The sequence below is a fragment of the Thunnus maccoyii genome, chromosome 19 (genome assembly GCF_910596095.1).
Source record: "Thunnus maccoyii chromosome 19, fThuMac1.1, whole genome shotgun sequence".
Taxonomy (NCBI): domain Eukaryota; kingdom Metazoa; phylum Chordata; class Actinopteri; order Scombriformes; family Scombridae; genus Thunnus; species Thunnus maccoyii.
This window is the reverse complement of record NC_056551.1, coordinates 20,975,321-20,994,653: the sequence shown is the minus strand read 5'-3', so window position 1 is coordinate 20,994,653 and position 19,333 is coordinate 20,975,321.

Below are 19,333 nucleotides of genomic sequence, written 5' to 3'. Positions count from 1 at the left end.
TGGTCTTGTGGGTTTTGTTGACTACATCATTTGTGTCCACACAATAAATCTGTTTGATTATATTAAACAGTCTCTCCTGGAGATTTCACATTCAATAACACGATTTATGAAAGCTACTGAAATTAAATCCCTGAATACGGGTGGAAAAAAGGCACATGCATGCATCTGATACATCTACATTTTTCTAAATAACAGAAGATGTCGCTTTATCATAAAACTAAAGTCACCGTAATATCATTCCAATTAATTCTGAATAGGCTGTTTCGTCGTGGAGGATACTGCACTATTTCTTACTTGCCATGAAAGGCATTATGAATATTTATTATCATAGTGTGACACTTGTTCAAATGGCTGTATTCTTTTAAAATCCCAACATATCAACAAAGGGCGTTAAAATTATGTTACTGATAGCCTATTGGTCAAGATACATGCCACATAACCACAACATCCATGGTTTGATTCTGGCTACAGACTTTGTTGCATGTCATACCCCTCTCCCTACCCATCATTTTTGCCTCTCTGTACTTTCATCTATCAACTAAAGGCAAAACAAATCTTTAAAATGGTGTGAAAGGTGAAAACTATATTGTATGTATAAAGCTACAGTAGTAGTGTGTGTTTATTTTCCAGAGGAAATGCACTTGGCTGTCAGTGAGTCAATACAGACTAAGGCAGCCAAGGATAATGTGGGCACCTGAAATATCTACATGGTTAATCATGATTCTGAACACACACAGAGTGACTTGGCTGTGACAAATGGTTTAGCTTCTATGTTGGAGGTTGGGGGGGACCTGTTTTTGATGCATACTATGTGTTATTTATCATATATTCCTTGTTGATAAGCTGTATTCCTGCAATCAGGGAGCATCCACGACACACTGCCAAATCAAATTTTGCTATCTGTATCATATATCATCAGGGTTGCTGACAGTCACAGTGAATTAGTTCTGATAGGACATTCTGGGCACAGCACATGCCATTATCCTCTAAATGCTTCCTCCTTTTCTATCATATGTCTTTCTTTCCTTTGTGACACTGAAACCGAATCTAATGTCTCCATCTTTTCAGCCATCATACAATTCTAACTTTGAGATATCCTTCAAGGAAGACAGGTATCAATGTAGTGCACTCTCAGGTGTTTTCAGAATGCAAACAAACCCACACTGAGCTTGTCAACTGTGAGTTAGTTGAAGTTGCTTGTATTGAAGTGTAGTTGTTGCTGAATTGTAACATTTGTGTTTCAGACAGACATGGGCTTCCTTGCTTTCCAGTGTTTTGCATTCACATGTGGAATATACGATTATCAACAGTATGTTTCAAAATGGGTCTAAGGCATCTTTAGTCTCAACGCAGAACAAACCAGTACAGACAGAAGAAAACAATGAAATGGCACTTCGTCTTGCCTCTATTTACTCCTTAAATAGTGACCTTTTTAAACACAATCAGGATGCACAACATAAAAAATTTAATAGCAAATGTTGGTGGAAAAATGACATTTCTGTCAGAGCTAGTTTGAGTTAGCCAGGCTTAGAGGCTGGAGAGATTGGAGCATAGAAATAGAAATAGACATAGTGTAGAGCTAGAAAGGGTTTAGTTCTATGGAAAAACAGAGAAAGTCAGTGAAATGACTGAAAAAGGTCAGAAGGAGAAGCAGGGGGAACAAGAACAAGCATGAATAAGAGAGAGAAAAAAAACAAGAAAGAAAAAAGATTCACCAGAATCTGCACTGGCCCAGCAGCAGCTGTCACTAGACTTGAGCCACTCCCCACAGCGCCACAACTGAGCCCAATGAGGAATAATGAGCTTTAGAAATCCACAAAGGTCACTCACTGCAAAGATCTCCCCCCTCACTCCAGCCCAATCAGAAATGCCACCACCAGAGCTCAAAAAGAAATTTCTATAGTTAGGAGATGAGTGTTAAAAAAAAGAGAAGAAAAAGCCCTAAAGAAGGAGAAAAGCAGAGCCAAGCACTCTAAAGAAGATCTTCACCTTTATCTGACAACGTGAGAGCAGAGGAGCAGTAGGGGGCTACAGCAGGAGATGAGAGGAGAGAATTGAAGTGGGAAGGAAGAAAGGAAGGAAAGGAAAACATTAAATGATGACACAAGGAGATTGTGTACTAAAAGGAAGGCAGAGATCGTTGAACGGAGACAGTAGACTTGCTGGTAGGGCAGAGATAGAGATGATAGGATTGGAATCACTTGAGGAAAAGGAGGACAAGAGTGAAAATATGCTATAAAGCCTTAGTGTGCGAAAGAGAGCAATATCAGTGAGGATGCACAGATTTTATTTAATCCTGGGTAAGTGTCCTGTCCTTCCACCGCTTTACCCCCTAATACTCAGGGATATAGAAACGAAAAAAGAGGGAGGAATGAATATAATATTTTTATCCTGCAATATATCTTCCGGGAACATATGGCAGTTAATTGTCTCACTTGAACTTTACAACGGTTGAACTATTCAACACTATGATGACGCACTACATTTTACAGCGCCAATACACAATTAATGTACAGCACTGTTTCTGCCCAACTGTGAGCATCTGAGTGAACCACATTCCAATTGCAGCTAATGCAGTGGCTATTCTGTATTTAAATGCGGACCATGTGGAAAACTGCACACATTCTCACGTTGTGCATACTTAGGCAAACTTAAAGGGGGCATATCATGCTTTCTGGGATTTCCTGTTATTTTTATATTATGTTGGATATCTTTGTTAAACATGGTCAAAGTTCCAAAACTTGGGGTAAAATGCAAAAATGCTCCCTGCAAGTCAAAAGCCAGAGCTTCTGGCTGTCCTGAACACTTGGTTTGCAATGTTACCCCTCCTTCCTCCTAATGATGATGTCAGATTGTTAGCACGTGCCCACAAATGGCTGTCCGTTGATAGCCTTTGTTGCTAGGGTTGCTGCTAAAAATGTTCCATAGGTTGTTTGAGTTGTCCACTCTCATATTTCAGATTCAAGTCTTATTAACGGAGCAATAATTTCCAAAATGACCACCAACACACTTATTAGATGGCCCAAAATCATTGAAAAGAGTTATTGACTTAGTATTTTCAGAGAGAAGTTGAGGCTTTTTGAATGGAGTCAACTGGAGCCAGGGATTATTTAGAGCCAGCACTAGCAGCTGTCGGTGGCATTGTACTTTAAGGTACTTCTGCATTGACTTTAGCCTTAAAAGTATAATATAACTTTAGTATAGTATAGTATATATAACTTTTCTGCATTAAAATGTCTAAAAGCGATATATTATTGTTATATATTTTGTTGAGTTGTGTATTTACCTTATCACAATTGTTTCTAATAATGTTCAAACTCAGAGAAATCTGTCATTTTAATCAAGGTAACGGTCCGTTTCATTTGATCGCCTGTCAACGGCATCATTTCCCCTTTGCACATGCGTCAGTGTTGTGGTTGTCCGCCAGAGGCAGAAAAACATTTTGTCCAGTTTGAGCCACATTTTTACAATACACTTTTTAGATCTTGGTCATTTGAAACTATTTCTTTTAACTGGATGAAGGATTTTAGTAATCAGACATCTGGATCTTAAGTTATCAGAGAAAAAAGCTGAGCAAATGTTAGCAGCAGCTTGGCTCACAGCCCCTCCAGACATGCTGTGTCCACTGAACAATGTGGGAGAAACACTGATTTTTAACGTGAAACTGCTTTATTCAGTGTTTTTACTGGTTTTAATCACCGTGTTTGCATGTTCTGGAGAGGAGGAGACCTCTGCGGATAATTCGGCTCCCAGTAAAAACCTTTGAACAATGAAAACTGAGAGAATCCTAACCAGGAGAAGCTGACTGCAATGATGGAAATCGTGGTTGCTTAACAATGAAGACAACTCTCATGATCCCACGCTACTTCATGACATCATCAAACTCTTACTTCTATTATTGTTTTGACTGAGAGATCCCTAGTGGCAGAAAATTACATATTGTGCGTTTAAGCTGTGGTAGTTGCTGTGTGGTAGAGCACCTCCCATTACAGTGGCTAAACAGTAAAATGTCACCTGGTGCATGACTGTGCAAATTCTCACCTGACATTTATTCAGACACAGATTTTGGGAGAAATCTGACATTTCCAGTACAGCCGCCATGTTTATTTAGATAGAAACTGGAAGCAAAAACCAGTGACAGTCCAGTGAAAGGTGCATTTGTCCAATCAAGTGTAGGAAGGGTTCGTGTTGATGACTAAGTGAAGGAGAGAAATGTTATCTCTCGTATTATACTGCCTCCTTGAGATGTTTGTCTCAAACCAAACCCTGTGAGAGAAGCAAAAACTGTGGATTGTTTTTACAGATTACCGCTATGTTCGAACTCAACTGGCCTCTTCATATTACCAACTATTTTGCACCACAAAATGCAAATACTGTGGAAACTGTTTATAGTGATCATGTCCGTCTGGGTCAAATTGATCACTATAAGTGAATGATTATTATAACTGTTTTCTTTTTTTTTTTCGTAATTTCTCATGTAGGTTACCATCTAATTGACATTTGTATATTTATTACATAAATATAAAGTAATGAAATGGGCAAATTTGCTATTTACTGAATTTTATTGACTGTTTCAAAATACAGAACAGATGTTTAAATACTTGTTTCGCTGCTGCATCTCGTTAGCTTGTTTTTCGCAGTTTGGCAAGTTTCAAGGACACTACATTTTTCATTGAGAGAAAATGACCTTCTTTTTCCCGTCATGATTTCAATGTGCACACAGCACCAGCCTCCCAGCCCGAAGCAGATGGGTTGTGCATTTAGGCTGTGGGGATGGGGGCCGCAGGTGTGCCGCAGCGAGAAATTTGAACCAGAATCAACTTTTGGAGAAATGCAACCTGTAACGCTGTACAACCTTGCCATGAGGGAAGACAAAAACATTGCTAGGAAGAGGGGAGGACATTCCTCTTAGATTGATAACATTAAAAGTAAACTTAAGCTTTGCTGTCGGCTTCCCGACTCAGTTTAAAAAAGACGAGACATAGAGAGCGAGAGAGAAGCAGTGGGCGAGTGAGCTAGGGAGTGGATGAGGAGAGCGAGCAGTGGTAGCGAGAAAGCCATCGAATGAGAGGAATAAAACGTTATTTTCTGATTGTTTCACGGCGGTTACAAATAAACATGTCCACAACCGCACCCTGCACCTCCACACAACCCTGCAGAGGTGCGCCGCAATGCCTGATAATGGTGCCGCAGCCACTAAATACACATCATATGCTTATTATGGAAGTAAGGTAAAAAAGAAAATGGAATTAACATAGTTTAAAAAAAACTTCCATATATTTTCATGTATGAAAAGAATATTTATTTGAACAGCATTTGTATAGGAAGCTTTTTGATCCATATAAGTGGTTGATCACTGTAACCCTGATCACCATTTGCGGTTTCCACTGTAGTTTATACTGTGATCATAAGCGTTGTTTGAGCAAAATAGATAGATGGTAAAGTTAAAATTTTAGAGAGAAAGTAACACTTCATACAGTATTTTACACTGAATACAAAGCAATTTGCCTGAATTTACCATGATTCTTTGATTAAAGGCAAGGCATATGTAATCTAATGTATGCATCTTGTTCTGCTCTTATAAAGAAACAGTCAATAAACAGGCAACAATTCCAAGTGCCAAGGGACAAAACATGTTTCTACTGAACACACTGCTGGATATTACTATGTACAATAGAAGTAGGATGAAGGAAAGACGTGCGCTGTTCATACTTGACGTCAGGTATGACATGAGTATTGGGTAAGTGTAAGTCACTCATCCTGTTTGCTTTGGCCATTTAACTGGCTGTACTGAATAAATGCTTTACTCTTGAACTCTGATTCAAATTGCTCCGAGTGCCTTTGTTCCTCTGCCTCCTTCTGAGGGTGTTGAACCTGGTTGTCAGTTGACTCATCGTGTACATAGAGTGAGTAGTGGTTAGTCTGACGATTTCAATCCCACTTCTGTGTTGGCAGGCTTAAAGGTGAGGGCTGTCTAAGCAGATATTTCAATGCCAAAGCAAACAATTCAGAGAATGTTTTGACAAACACCCTGTGCAGACTCCCGATCGTATATCACATCATCAACATTATGTTATAACCGGTGGCAACAGGCCAAAAGTCAGCCGGTCAGAGGATATTTGTCACCATGGATGACAAGAGGTTCATCTTGGAAGTGGAAAGTCACAATATTTTATGACACCATTGCTGCCATGACTGCCCCGGTCCCTGGCTTCCAGGTCCCAGGTCTCTTCTCCCTGGTGTTGCTAGAGCAAAACACTCCGCTTCTGAAATGCTCCTGGTGGCATATGATACTGTGCGGAGGATGGAACAAAACTGTAATACAGCCAGAACGCAACGCAGCTGTGCATGATGGAATCAAGACTTAAGCAGTATGCTATTTTGATGTTCGCGGTTACTGGTATCACAATACCGTTTCCTAACGGTTAGTATTACCATTTCAAATTTTAATTATCATTAAAACCATGTTTGATTACCACGCTGTAAAAAACTCACAATAAACACTATCCAGCATCAACCAAAGTTAGCAACAGTCTCCCAGATGCAAGTGTGCAGACGCAGCATGCAGTGTGGGTTTGTTTTGCATCAATGAAAACATGGCGGAAAGTAGTGACAGCGTTCCGAAGATGTTTCGAGCCTTCTCAGAAATGTCAATTCATGCTTTCCGCTTTCCATATCCGCGGACAGCTGTGGTCTTGTGGACATACATACTTTTTTCAGAGGTCCATGTACACAGACACATTCCACACGTGCGCACTAGTAAACAGGGTTGCAGTGTGATAACCCTCCAGAGTTGCAAAATCCACTCTGTGTATTACAAACTGCTGTGCGGTGTTTTTCTGATCAGCCTTTAAATGCAATAATCTGTTACTCCAACCAGATTTACTGGATCGTATTTCATTTAAACAACTCGCCCACACCAACCCTCCCTTGTACTGTTTTACACAGGGCTGTTTTCAGTCTGAATGCAGCTGAGGAGTTCCTGGTTGTTGCTGAACAACAACAAAAAGTTGAAAAAAGAATAGCGACAGCTTAATTATAACAGGAATACTGTACATACATACAGTAGATGAGACAGGCATTTCTGTTTGCTGCAGTGCAAAGTGCAATTACCTCTCTTGGACGCATGGTGCCATCTTTAATGTTAATGCACATTTGATATGGTTTTCATATGTTTACATAAGGTATTGACTCTGTTATTATTTTAATGTTTATGCAAACAAAAAGTGCTGCTAATTTTATTTTTGGTTTCAATATAAAACTTGAAATTATTTCAATGTGCGTATCAGCACACATTTTAACAATACTGCAATAACACTGATAACTGCAATAATTTTGGTCACTATAATCATGATATGAGTGTTTCATACTGTTTCATCTCCATTCACTACAGAATTATGTTTACATATAGGAGCATTATGAATAATATTATGCAGTATAATATCTCCTGAAAAAAGCAGTCTTTGTGTATTTAAGATAATATTCAAGCAGATTCAGTCAAAGTAGATAGTCTGAGTCTAGTCTGCTTCTATTTTGCCAGGTTCATGCTCAGCTACTGAAGGACTAAGGAGCCGGGACTGTCTGGTATAGGTAAAAATGGCGACCATGGTGGAGCTGAGTGGTGCTGAATAACAATTGACGATTGATGACTCATCCCTCTCAGATGGCCGACTGTGAGCTCCTCCCAAAGATAAGTAAAACGGTTGCTCTACTGCAGTGGGGCCAGTGAAAATTGCTCTTTTCATCATACAAATGCCATGGCTGCTGCCTCTAACTCCAAAGGTATACTCTTATGAGGAGATGATGGGGTCAGTGAAATATAGGCACTCCTCTTGCTTCTCCTAAGTAAAGACAACAGATAGGTGGGCGGGAGGTAGCTTCCACATGGAGAAAACAAAAGGTAGTAGAACAGGAGGCATTACTATCTGGAGGAGGGTGTTTCTGATGTAATTCATGTCCATGTCTTGTAACAGCAGATATTTGCACTGTAGAGTGTAGAAGTGTCTCACAAGTAAGCTGAGTGAGAAGGTAAGACAACTGGCACACCCACCATTCATGTACAATACCAGGGTCCCCCCATGGTGTAGGGTCTTAAGTTTTTTAGACCATGGAACTCCTTCATAAGAAATATTTTGTTACGAAACCCATCCTTACTGTTGAGCACCTAAAAAAAAACACATGCAAGCCACAAAGCGTGTTGTATGTATGACAACTGGAAACTGTGAGTTGTCATAAGCTGAGGTGTTACTGTATATTTTTTTTAATATAGTTATTTTAATATTTTGACATGTTCTGTTTTAATATGTTTGAAAACATAAAACATTTATGTAACAATTTATATGACTGTAACCTCAATTTAACATGGTGAAATAATATCAAAAATGCACAATAAATGTAGAAGGGCATGAAATTTGTGTCAACCTTGGCCTGTCATCAAGGCACCTTAGGGTGCCATGGCACCCATTTTAGGAACCACTGCTCTAAGGCACAGAGCCGCAGTGTACCCAGCGCAAGTCCTGTCAGGATTTCTGTTACATGTCATTCCCTATCTCTCTCCCACAATTTTCTAGAAAAACATCAGAGTTCCCACAAACAATATGGTATAACGCCACCTGATAAGGCGTTGAGTGAATTGTCTGTCTGCTGAAATTAAAGACTCTTAATTGCATATAATTCATGACCACACCAACACCAACCCCAACATGTGTGGTTTAAATTTTTTTACCACATTGATTGACACTTACTTGAATACCCTGTGCAAGACCCTTGTGTAAAAAACAATCAGAAAATCAGTCTTAGTTTTGTCAAGGAAACATTGGGAATGTGCTTATCAGGGTCAGGGTTCTCAGTTTGTAATTTTCTGATGGGTATAATACACACGCAAAATACATAATTTACATAAGAGGTTAAGTCCTGAATAAAAGAAAAGGTGAAGGTATACAACCTGATTAGTTAGAATGAGACTGATGAAGTGAAGGAATAGAGAGTATAGAGGGGTGGAATAATAATGAGTTAGATGGCCAAGTATGAGGATGCACACTGATATATGCTGAGGCATGTACTGTCCTCCGGTTGGGTTCAAGATGACTTTTTCAAATGGTACACTGCAGCATCCCTAATGATTCAAACTACAGAAGTGCTTAGATCATCACAAGTGTGCCTTTACACAACACACTCATCCAAAGTTTGCACCAGCTAAAAACCCACAACACCCACAGACACCCACAGACTACATGACTCGACACAATAGTGACATACAGGTTTAAAAAAGATCCCCACTTTTGAGCTTGTCTTTGAAATGTCAGTATATGAGATGAATGATCTCACAACAAAAATTTAAAATATTAGTTTTATTTTTAACAAGTGCATCTTAAACTATTTTATATGTGCTAGACCTCAGGTCTCTCTAGACACACAGGCAGAAACAAGACAGTAGTGAGTCTAGCGTGTGTAGTTGCACCCATTTTTTTTGTACCAGACACTATTTCTTACTAGTTAAACCAAAGAAATTATTGGGTTAGAGATAAATTATCAACTCTTCCTATTAATTATGGAATTCAAATATGTAAGTAAGAGCATACTTACAGATTGGTGAAAAAATAAAGAAAGAACAACCAGAAAGCATCTTAGTAAGAACGAGCCACAAGAGCAACTTTAATATAAAAGTCTGGAACTCTGATGGTATGTTCAGACAGAATGTGAAGCAAATTTTAGAGGTGGTGCAATTGAATATTAAGTCAATGAAGTGAGTAGACACAAGCCTGCATGGGGTGGTGCAAATTGACGTGAAGGAGCGAGTTAAAAATGTTTCAACTTGAGTGAAAAATTCATGTGGATCACTGGGCTTTATGAATCTGCTTCATAAACGTACAGAGATGAGAGGGAAGAGAGGCGAGAGACTGGAGGGAAATAACAGAGAGAAACTGAATAAAACGGTTCAGCGGTCAAACTCACGCAATTGACACGAGACGAAAATTCTCTTCACGTTCTGTCTGAACACACGGTAAAAGGTGGGATGAACATTATCCTAAATCATATTCCTTAATTTGGTGTATGTATGACTGTGATGGAAAGTGCTGTTTAACGTGTTTTGCCAAAATCTCCCACTGAAGCTGTTAAACCAGCTAATTTGTTCTGGTTGGTTTGGAAATCAGCTGAGATAGATTCATTTATTTCGAAACTGTGCTCCTTAAGCTTGTCTGGGATGCTGGATAAAGTTAAGGTCACCTCTGATAAGCAGCTCAGAGATGCATACGTTGGCCATAAAGTTCTAATCTCCTCAAGAGAATCGCTAATTGCAGAGTTGGACAGGTTAATACCAATAGCTGTGATGTAAGCATTCCCCATAGCACATATGCCCAGAGCATATAGTCACATTCATTAGGCTCTGAAAAAGAGTTAAGTGGATATGCGGTACAGCAGTTCTTTACATAAATCGATACACCACTCCTTTACCTTTCCTAGCACATATAAACAAGGTCCAGCGATAGTTTTGTCTTCAATGCAAACATGGACATTGAGCCAGGTTTCAGTGAGTATAAAAATACCTTGAGCAGTTTCACTTTAACACACGTACAAAGTCATTTTTAAATAAAAAAAAAACTACATACATTTCAAGATTCATGTTCAAACCCTTGGAGTCCCTTACTGGTAATATTTCTTTTCTTTCAGTATTGTCAACATCACCACAGAGTGCACAGAAAAGTCATGTCACCAAAGAGATGACTGACTATAAAAGAACTGGAATAACATTTCTGCCAATGATTTCTGAGTTCCCAGGGCCAAACAAAAACACATAGCGAGCACCGCATAAATCAATTTTCACTGTAATTGTGCCATTATTCTACGGTGCCATCAAAATTACTTTGGGGATGATGTAATGACTTTTATATTTTACATGTAGAGGCTTCAGCTATTACAATCCTTATTTCTGTCTGTTGGCAAGGGATGATGGTTCTTTTTGAGCAAGACTTTTCAATTTATGAAAAGGTAGAAATATATATTCAGATATATTGAAGTTAATGTTAGGAGCTGTGCTGTTATTATAATGTAAATCTAGTTTGATTAAATGGAAAGTGAGCAAACATCACAAACATATGCAAACACACAATCACACATCAAGTACCTGTACATTCCCATAAATACACGTTAGTTCAACTGCAGAACGATAGATCAGAGCAGACACGTGTAGTGTGATTACATCAGCATACAGGAACACCTGCAGTGCATGCATTATCACCTTGGAGCCACCACAACACTTCCAAAATACACTGTATTTATAACACAACACAGACCCAATGCATACACACCCACATTCTCTCACTAAGCAGGGAGGGAACGAAGAGAGGCTGGAGATGCGCCCAGACCAAACCCTGTCACATCAACCATGCAGAACAAAATTTCAGAAGTAAGGAGCGAGAAAAATAGGATAAAAAGGGGACAAAAAGGAGGAAAATTAGTGGGTGGACGGCACAGCTCTTGGCCTCTGGAGTGATCACAGCCACCACACCGAGATAAGCCTCGGAGAGGTCAATAAGGAAAACCATTAGCTGACAAAATAGCCACCACTATAATGTCATTACAAACTACGCCTATACAGTAGGAATCAGAGTGTGCATATCAACACTTAAAAAGGAATAACAACACCCTGCATGTTAAATCGAATGCTTCCCAGTGATAATCCCTTACTTCTTGCTTTGAAATGATCATTAAATTGCACCACTCAGATGTAAATGAGACATTTCGGTCATTCCAGTGCTTTAATTTATGCTTCTAAGCTCTAATCCTCTATACAGGCTCAGAGCTAGGGCACTGTCACTTACAGGAAGGTTAGCCATTTGGATAAGGCCAGAATCTGGCAAAATTATCCCTCCTCTCTCTCAATTTCTGTGTCTTTTAATCTCTGACTTGCCATAATAAAAGACGCTGAGATGCCCATAACACTGAAAAACAACGCTGGGCTGGATATAAGCCTCGTGAGATCTTCACATTAGTCAGAGTTCCTCCATGTCCTTGTTTACACATACACATTCCTCACTTCAGTGATAACCCTGATTTAGGATTAATGTTATAATTTGCACCTATTGTTCACACTCCCCCCGCTTCTTCTGTTCCATCCATATGTCCTGTCCCCTTGTGTTGCAGTTTTCTCTCTAGCCTCTAGCCTCTCAGCATCCCCACCTCCTCCCTCCTTTTCTCCCTCCACTGACTTTTAAATGAGCAGAGCACCCAATGGATATATCACTAACTCCATTAAGCAGACACTGTTAGCCTTAAGGTGCAGCCTGGTGTGTGAGTATGCCTTGTGTGTTTGTGTGCACACATGTGCGTCCATGCATGCTTGCGTATCCTGTGTGGATGTACTGTATGTGCGTGTGGTGAGAGCAGGGGAGAGATGGAGAAAAAACAAAAAGGATGGAGGTAAAGACTGCATGTGTGGGCGGGCTACAGTCACGTACAACTGAGGTCAAATTTGCAAAGATTGAACATAAGCACCCACATTCCCCTTTCTCATTCATCTAAGGTGGAATAGCCATTAAATTAATGACCTGCTCTTCCCACCTACATGTGTGTATGAGCGTGTGTGTAAATAATGCATCTGGGTAGGAGCACAAACAAAGCTCAAAAAAATCATGTAAATTATCACATGACAGATGAGCAGGGATAAAAGAACAACATACAGAGGTTAACCCACTTGAAAAAAAATAGCCATAATGTGCAACATATGATTAATAGAACAGCTCAAAACAGCCCTAGGTCTAGCTTTTAAGCACGAATGAATCATGTTTATCCGTCACAATAGACATTACCCATTAGTTATGGGTGCAGGACTGGACAATAATCAGTTTCATGTGTTTTTGCTCTGTCTCCCGAGAATTCCTAGTATATATTGCCTTTATCTGAGGAAGCTTTGACAATATGAAAGTGCAGCTGCAAGGTGAAAAGTCCCACTATTCCCTCCTCCATGTGTCACAAATCAATATTAGTGCTGCCACTTTTCATATCAATGGTGGAGTTTGATTTGACTCTGGATAGGAAGGGTGTGTTGTGGAAGTGCTATATTATTTAGATGTATAGAAATCATTTGGTTCACCCACAACCTTGTTGACTTTGCTGTGTCTAGGATGTGGAGCAGAGGGATGGGGTGATAGACTTTGGGTAGTATTCATCATTATTATTATTATTATTTGATTATTATTATAATCATTGTCAGGGATTGGTAGGAGGTGTGCTTTGTTTATGGTATTGTGTACATTTCAACCAATTTGGGAAAAAGGGACTAACTGTTAACTTTATTAACGTTGTTTGTTCTAGTTCCAGAGTTTGTAGTGGATGCGCTTCTTTAAGAGGGAAGGTGTGATGACCCTCTCTGGACAAACTCCTTGGCCTCTCCCTGCAGGAGCCTGGTGGGCGGACTTGGGTCGTCAGGGAGATTCAGCTCACCTGGGCTGACTGGCTTCTACTGTATATAAGCTGGTGGCTGTTAGTCAGTTGCCTCTCTCTCACAGGCTTCCACCCTGCTTGGTTTTGTTGTGTTTAGTTGGTTTAGTTTAATTTATCTTTAACTTATGTACAATAAATCTGTTTTTCAGTTGCAACTCATGTGTGGTCTCCTCTCCTGTGTCCACACTTGAGCCTACGTCCTCTCTTTTTGTCTCTCCTCCATTGTGGGCCACTTCCAGGTTGACAAGAAGTAAAGTGGTAGTGAAGGAGGGGAGGGAATGAAGAATAAATGATTACTTATAAAAGTTGTTTGTCTCCATCTTCTTTTCCAAAGCTGTAGGGCCCCACAGTCAGTCACGCAAGTGGGAGGGCAGAACATTGGTTCCACTTACAAACCAACTCAAGCACAAAGCAGCTATGTCCAATTATGGGAGGCGCAAATTAAAAGTGCAAATTGCAGTGTAAAAATCTCAGAGTCAAATTTAAATGTAAAACTTGAAGCCAGGCTGCGTGGAGCATTCTAATGAAGCCATTGAGGGGGATTAATATGCTGGGTAATTGCTGGATCTCTTCTTTCTCTCTAAAGCCATGTTTTAATCATCAGTCAACTAATTACTAAACCCAGGGATGTTCCAAATAAAAAAAAAAACTGTTGGTTTCAAGAAGATGTGTGGACAGAGAGATAAGAAAATACAGCTTTCCCTGCTGTCCATTTAAAAATGTGTGTTTTGATATTACAATAACAGAAGGAATCTCTGAAGGATGCAGGAGCAGGGGCGAAGCTGCAAATTCTGGACCCCTGACAACAGCTTAACAACAACTCAGACACAATAAATATCTACAATCCCTGGTTTGTTACAGGACCTCTGTCCAGCTCTGGGCCCCCTAAATCATTGAAAAGATTTCTCCCCTCTGGCACCCCTGTGCAAGAGTGTCATATCGTACCATGTTTGCAGGTCTCATGAAACTTTGAAACAGTTTTGGAGAACAGATTCTAAATCGATCTGTTTATTCTGTTCAGTGTTCCCAATGCTGCAATGGTAAATTCATTTCATATCAGCCTCAGTGGAAGACAAATCACCCTGAAAGGACAATGCTATGTGAAATAACACTATATAGTGCAACAAAGTGGGGTGAGTTGCTTTGGGCAGTGAGAGATTCAAGAAGTAAATCTTTTCTTCTGTTTTGACAATACATTTCCAATATTTGGAAGGCCACAAAAACCCTCCTGTTAAATCATATTTGCAGTGTTGAGAAAAGATACAAAACTGTGTGCATCAAAACTTTGATAAATTAGTTAAATATGAGTCCCAATAAGCACTATGGTAACATCAAGTGCCAACAACCAAGCTTAAAATTCTGTCTGCTGCTCCACTAATGGAGGGTTTAGAGTTAGAGGTTTAGCTTTATAAAGCTCATTAAATGCATTCAGTCATAAGCAAGCATGCTTAGGTCAAAAAAGACAGGCTTTGAAATTTGCAGACTTAATAAATATATAGGACCTGTGTATTTAGAATGAAAGATAATTGTGGATATTTCGTATTGAGTGTCATGGTTTCGTGTAAGGATGCAATGATAATAGATTTTGATGGTATGATTATAGCCTGAGGAAAAATTATAGTTTCACAAATATTATGCATTAATTTATTTTACAATAATACAGATGGATAAAATCACATGAGCATGTTTTGTGTAGCATAAGACAAGGATTCTGCAATAGTGGGTTGAACTGCAGCAGTACCAGAGGTTGTCTTAGGCTAAAAATGAATAAGAAAAATGAGTCTAAATAATCCATGCCAAGATGAACTTCAACTGGACATTGCAGTAATGACTTCAGTTGATTTCTAAAATATAGTATTTCTAATTATTATTATAAATATACGATTAGGATGAATTTAATTGATCCCCCAGAGGAAAATATTACTGATGTAGGTAATAAACTGAAGTGTTTTTATCATCAACTGTCATCCATGCCTATTTTTTAAATTCATCTTTAATAATCTATTTTAATAATTAATCTAATCTTACATGTAGCCTTAGAAAGTTCTGTCTCTTATTGTTTTGTTGCACTTTTAGTAAAAATGAAAGAAAGAACATCTGAGAACATCTCGTATGCAGGTGTTATTAATCAGTGAAATGCAATTAATTAGATCCCATGGTATAGTGGTGGAAATCTACAAGATCCTCATGTTAAGTTTGTCTTTTGCACCTGGCATATTTACCTACCATACCAGTGTTTACTAAACACAGATGGGAGGAAGAACAGGATGTAAATGGTCGCATTGAAGCCCTTGAGACGATGACATGCTGTTTTGGTGAGCCTGAATTTATAAACAACACAATGCTCCTTTTCCGGCTTTGTTGCCATCGATTTACGTTGCACCGAAAGCTCAGCTCTTACAGCTACTCTGTTAATTGTAAGTGACAGTTTTATATTTAATTCCCTACCAACTCAATGTTTCATTAAGTAACTTGCCACTAAAGTAATGTTTTTTTTTAACTTAGTAATCACTTAGTGTATTATCTTCACTTCAGTATGTATTGGTGGTGATCTCAAAGATGTTGTATTAAGTACGAGGTGTTGGATCCTTTAGCAGTGACTTTTCTTGGGTAAGTTTTACAAATTGGAGATCTGTCTTTTTGAACAACCCCCTGGCCATTCTTCATGTATCCAAAATACTCCCACACTGACAATTTAAGGCATTGAATACTTCTTGTCTCCTTTAGCTCTCGTAACAGCATGTGCACCGGGTATATTTTGATTCCGCCTGCAGTTTTTTTTAACACAGTTCTCTGTTTTTGTTTAATTTTCCTCACAGTACAGCTGTTTTTCATAGAAAAATAATGTACCAATGTCCCTTTTTTGAGAGTGAGAACAGAAACACTTGGTGTTAGTAAAATCTGTTAATCGCTGCATCCCCTAGTTTCATCTATTATCCTTTAACACTACTCTCAAGCATAACCTCTGGTGTCAGCTCAGAACCTGCTACTCCTCACCTTCCCACCAACTGTGTCCTCACCTCCGCCCATTAGCTGTGTTGAGCAAGTTACTTTAAAAATGTAATCAATTACACATTACATGCCTTTTAACAACTCCAAATCCACATCACATATTCTGTATTATTTAGAAAAATAAATAAATAAATAAATATATAAAAAAAGAAAACAAGACATTGTGGTTTAACAAGCAGTCAGCCTAAATTTGGGAGGTATTTACATGTCCATCAACAAGTAGCTTAACATTAGCCCAGAAGTGCAGTCCTGAGTGAAGCTTCAGGGTTCACACACCCTCCAACTCTGAACAAAACAAGATGATTACTGGATGTAGGCTAAAGCTGAATTTACACGTAAACGTCACTGTGAACCTACACAGAGAAGGGTGTTATGGATATCCATAGGTCGCAGAGGAACGGACGTGCACACCTTCCAAATCTCAACAACATGTAGTGTTGATCTGTGCGTCCAGCAACTTGATTGTTGAATTCAGTTGCACTAAGGTGGGTCTGAAACAGAAACTAAAACAAATGTAAATGTCCTACATTTAAGTATAAAAGACAAAAAATGGCCACATGAACATCTCTGAGAGACACCAATGGTCATTTGCCTATGTGCAGCCTGAAGAACCATATTTCAACCTTTATCAGGGGCTAACATTAGAAAGCTAGCAAAGAAGACAATATGTAACAGCTTTGGTTACAAAGAGGCACATCTCTCGTTACCAGGACAACGTGATTCTCAAATCGTCAAAGTAATGGACATTACTGGGATTTGTAACTGTAATGTAATGACTGAATTTCAAAGTGTGATCCATTCCAGAAAAGAAATAAATAATCACATTAATATAACCCATTCCTTAGTTATGCATTTCTGCCCAACATTGACCATTAGTCATCAGCATACAGACTGTACACTCCCCAGCCACAATTCACTACCTTGCTTCAGTGCTCAAGCTGTCCTTGGTCCTCTTTTGCCTACATTTGCTTATGACTCATCATCTGTTTTTTGGTACCTGCGTGCATGTCCCGGTGTATGGTTTTGTGTGCCTGATCCCTCTGCCTGCTAGTTCGATCTTTGACCTCATGAGCCGGCATGCGGGTCAAACTTAAGCAATTTTCTTTAACCTTGACCCTTTGTCTCTTTCTGGTTTGTGCTATAATAGCTGTGTGAAATATTGTCATGTAAATCACTACTGAGCTTTAAGCACCACCACTCCATAAGCTGATCCAAGGGCTGATCATCTCTGCACACCCAGAGGATCATCACCATCTTCACCAGTCAAATCCAAATAGCAAATAAAACATAATTTCAATACTATAACACTTACACTCCAGTTACATTTCTTTAAATAGCGATGACTGAACTGTTATCAAGTTATAGTTTTAATGGTCCATTTTTAGCATTTCTTATCATTGCCCACACTTGTTTACTTGGCTTGCAGCTGGTCGTCTTTCACAGTCACATAAAATTGGAAGAAGCAGAGCTTCTCTTTGTGATGGCTTGAAAGCATTCCTGTGTTTAACCCACTGGAACACCCACATAGAAAAATCTGTTTTATGTATGAAATCAAATGTAAGTGAACTAGATATTTTTTGATTATTTGGCTGAAAGTGAATATGACAGATGATTACTTTGCATGGACTGCCAGCATTTTTATTCTCTGTACTCTTGGTAACAGACATCCATTATTTGCAATTCCAAAACAACATCAGTCTCATAATTAATGTCCATTCATCCATTAGTTATAGCTTTAGTGGTTAACTTAACGGTGCCTCACTAACTTCTACATAACTGGTTGGTTTGGGTAAATGGTAAATGGACTGCACTTATATAGCACCTTTCTAATCTTCCGACCACTCAAAGTGCTTTACAATACATGCCAACATTCACTCATTCACACACACATTCATACACTGATGGCAGAGGCTGCCATGCAAGGTGCCAACCTGCTCATCAGGATTTAATCTAATGTTCATTCAGACACACACTCACACACCGCTGTTGCAGCCATCAGGAGTAATTCGGGGTTTAGTATCTTGCCCAAGGACACTCGGACATGCAGGCTGGAGGAGCCGGGGATTGAACCGCTAATCTTCCGATTAGTGGACGACCACCTCTACCTCCTGAGCCACAGCCGCCCAATATAGGTTTCTTTTCTGCTAATGATGTAACGCTTTGATGAATGATCTTAAGTTATTAGGTTAAGGTTATTGGTCATTTTCAAATCTTTGAAACAAAACTTGATTGGCTCATACACGAGGTAATTTATACATCAGTAATACATCATACTCCATGTTTAGGAGTAGTCACCTCCTGTCAGGCCTGTCAGACAGCCGATAGTGCAGTACTGTATATTAATTATATATAAGGCTGTGACAATGGATAATCAAGTCCTAATCTGGCTGTGACACCAGTAATATTAACTGGCAAGCCCCTCCCTTTGCAATGGATTCAATCAAAGACACATTCTCTTGTATGCCATCATATCTTTATAATTCAACACCATTAGCGGCAGCATTAACTAAACAATCAGCATTTTTTGATAGCCTACTGCTCAATACCTAATCTAAAGCAATTTATTTGCATGCTTTTTTTGCTAAATATTTAACTCTATTTTTGGTATTTTTAAAGTATATGTTAGCATTAAAAACTAAGACTTGTAATACCCTCTCTTGCACATGTGGAAATATCAGCTTTATCTGTGTGCGTATTATTCAAGGTTTCTTCAGTAGAGGCACAAAACTTAAGTTTTCCTCCTCACATCTCCTGTGGTAGTAATTTCTTATGAAAAATATTCCATTAGCTCATGTTGACTATTTTTACTTTATATATCCTGCTTTATTAAGCTTAAGAGAAAGCTAAACACCTCTAAATTTACTCTAGTGCATACAAT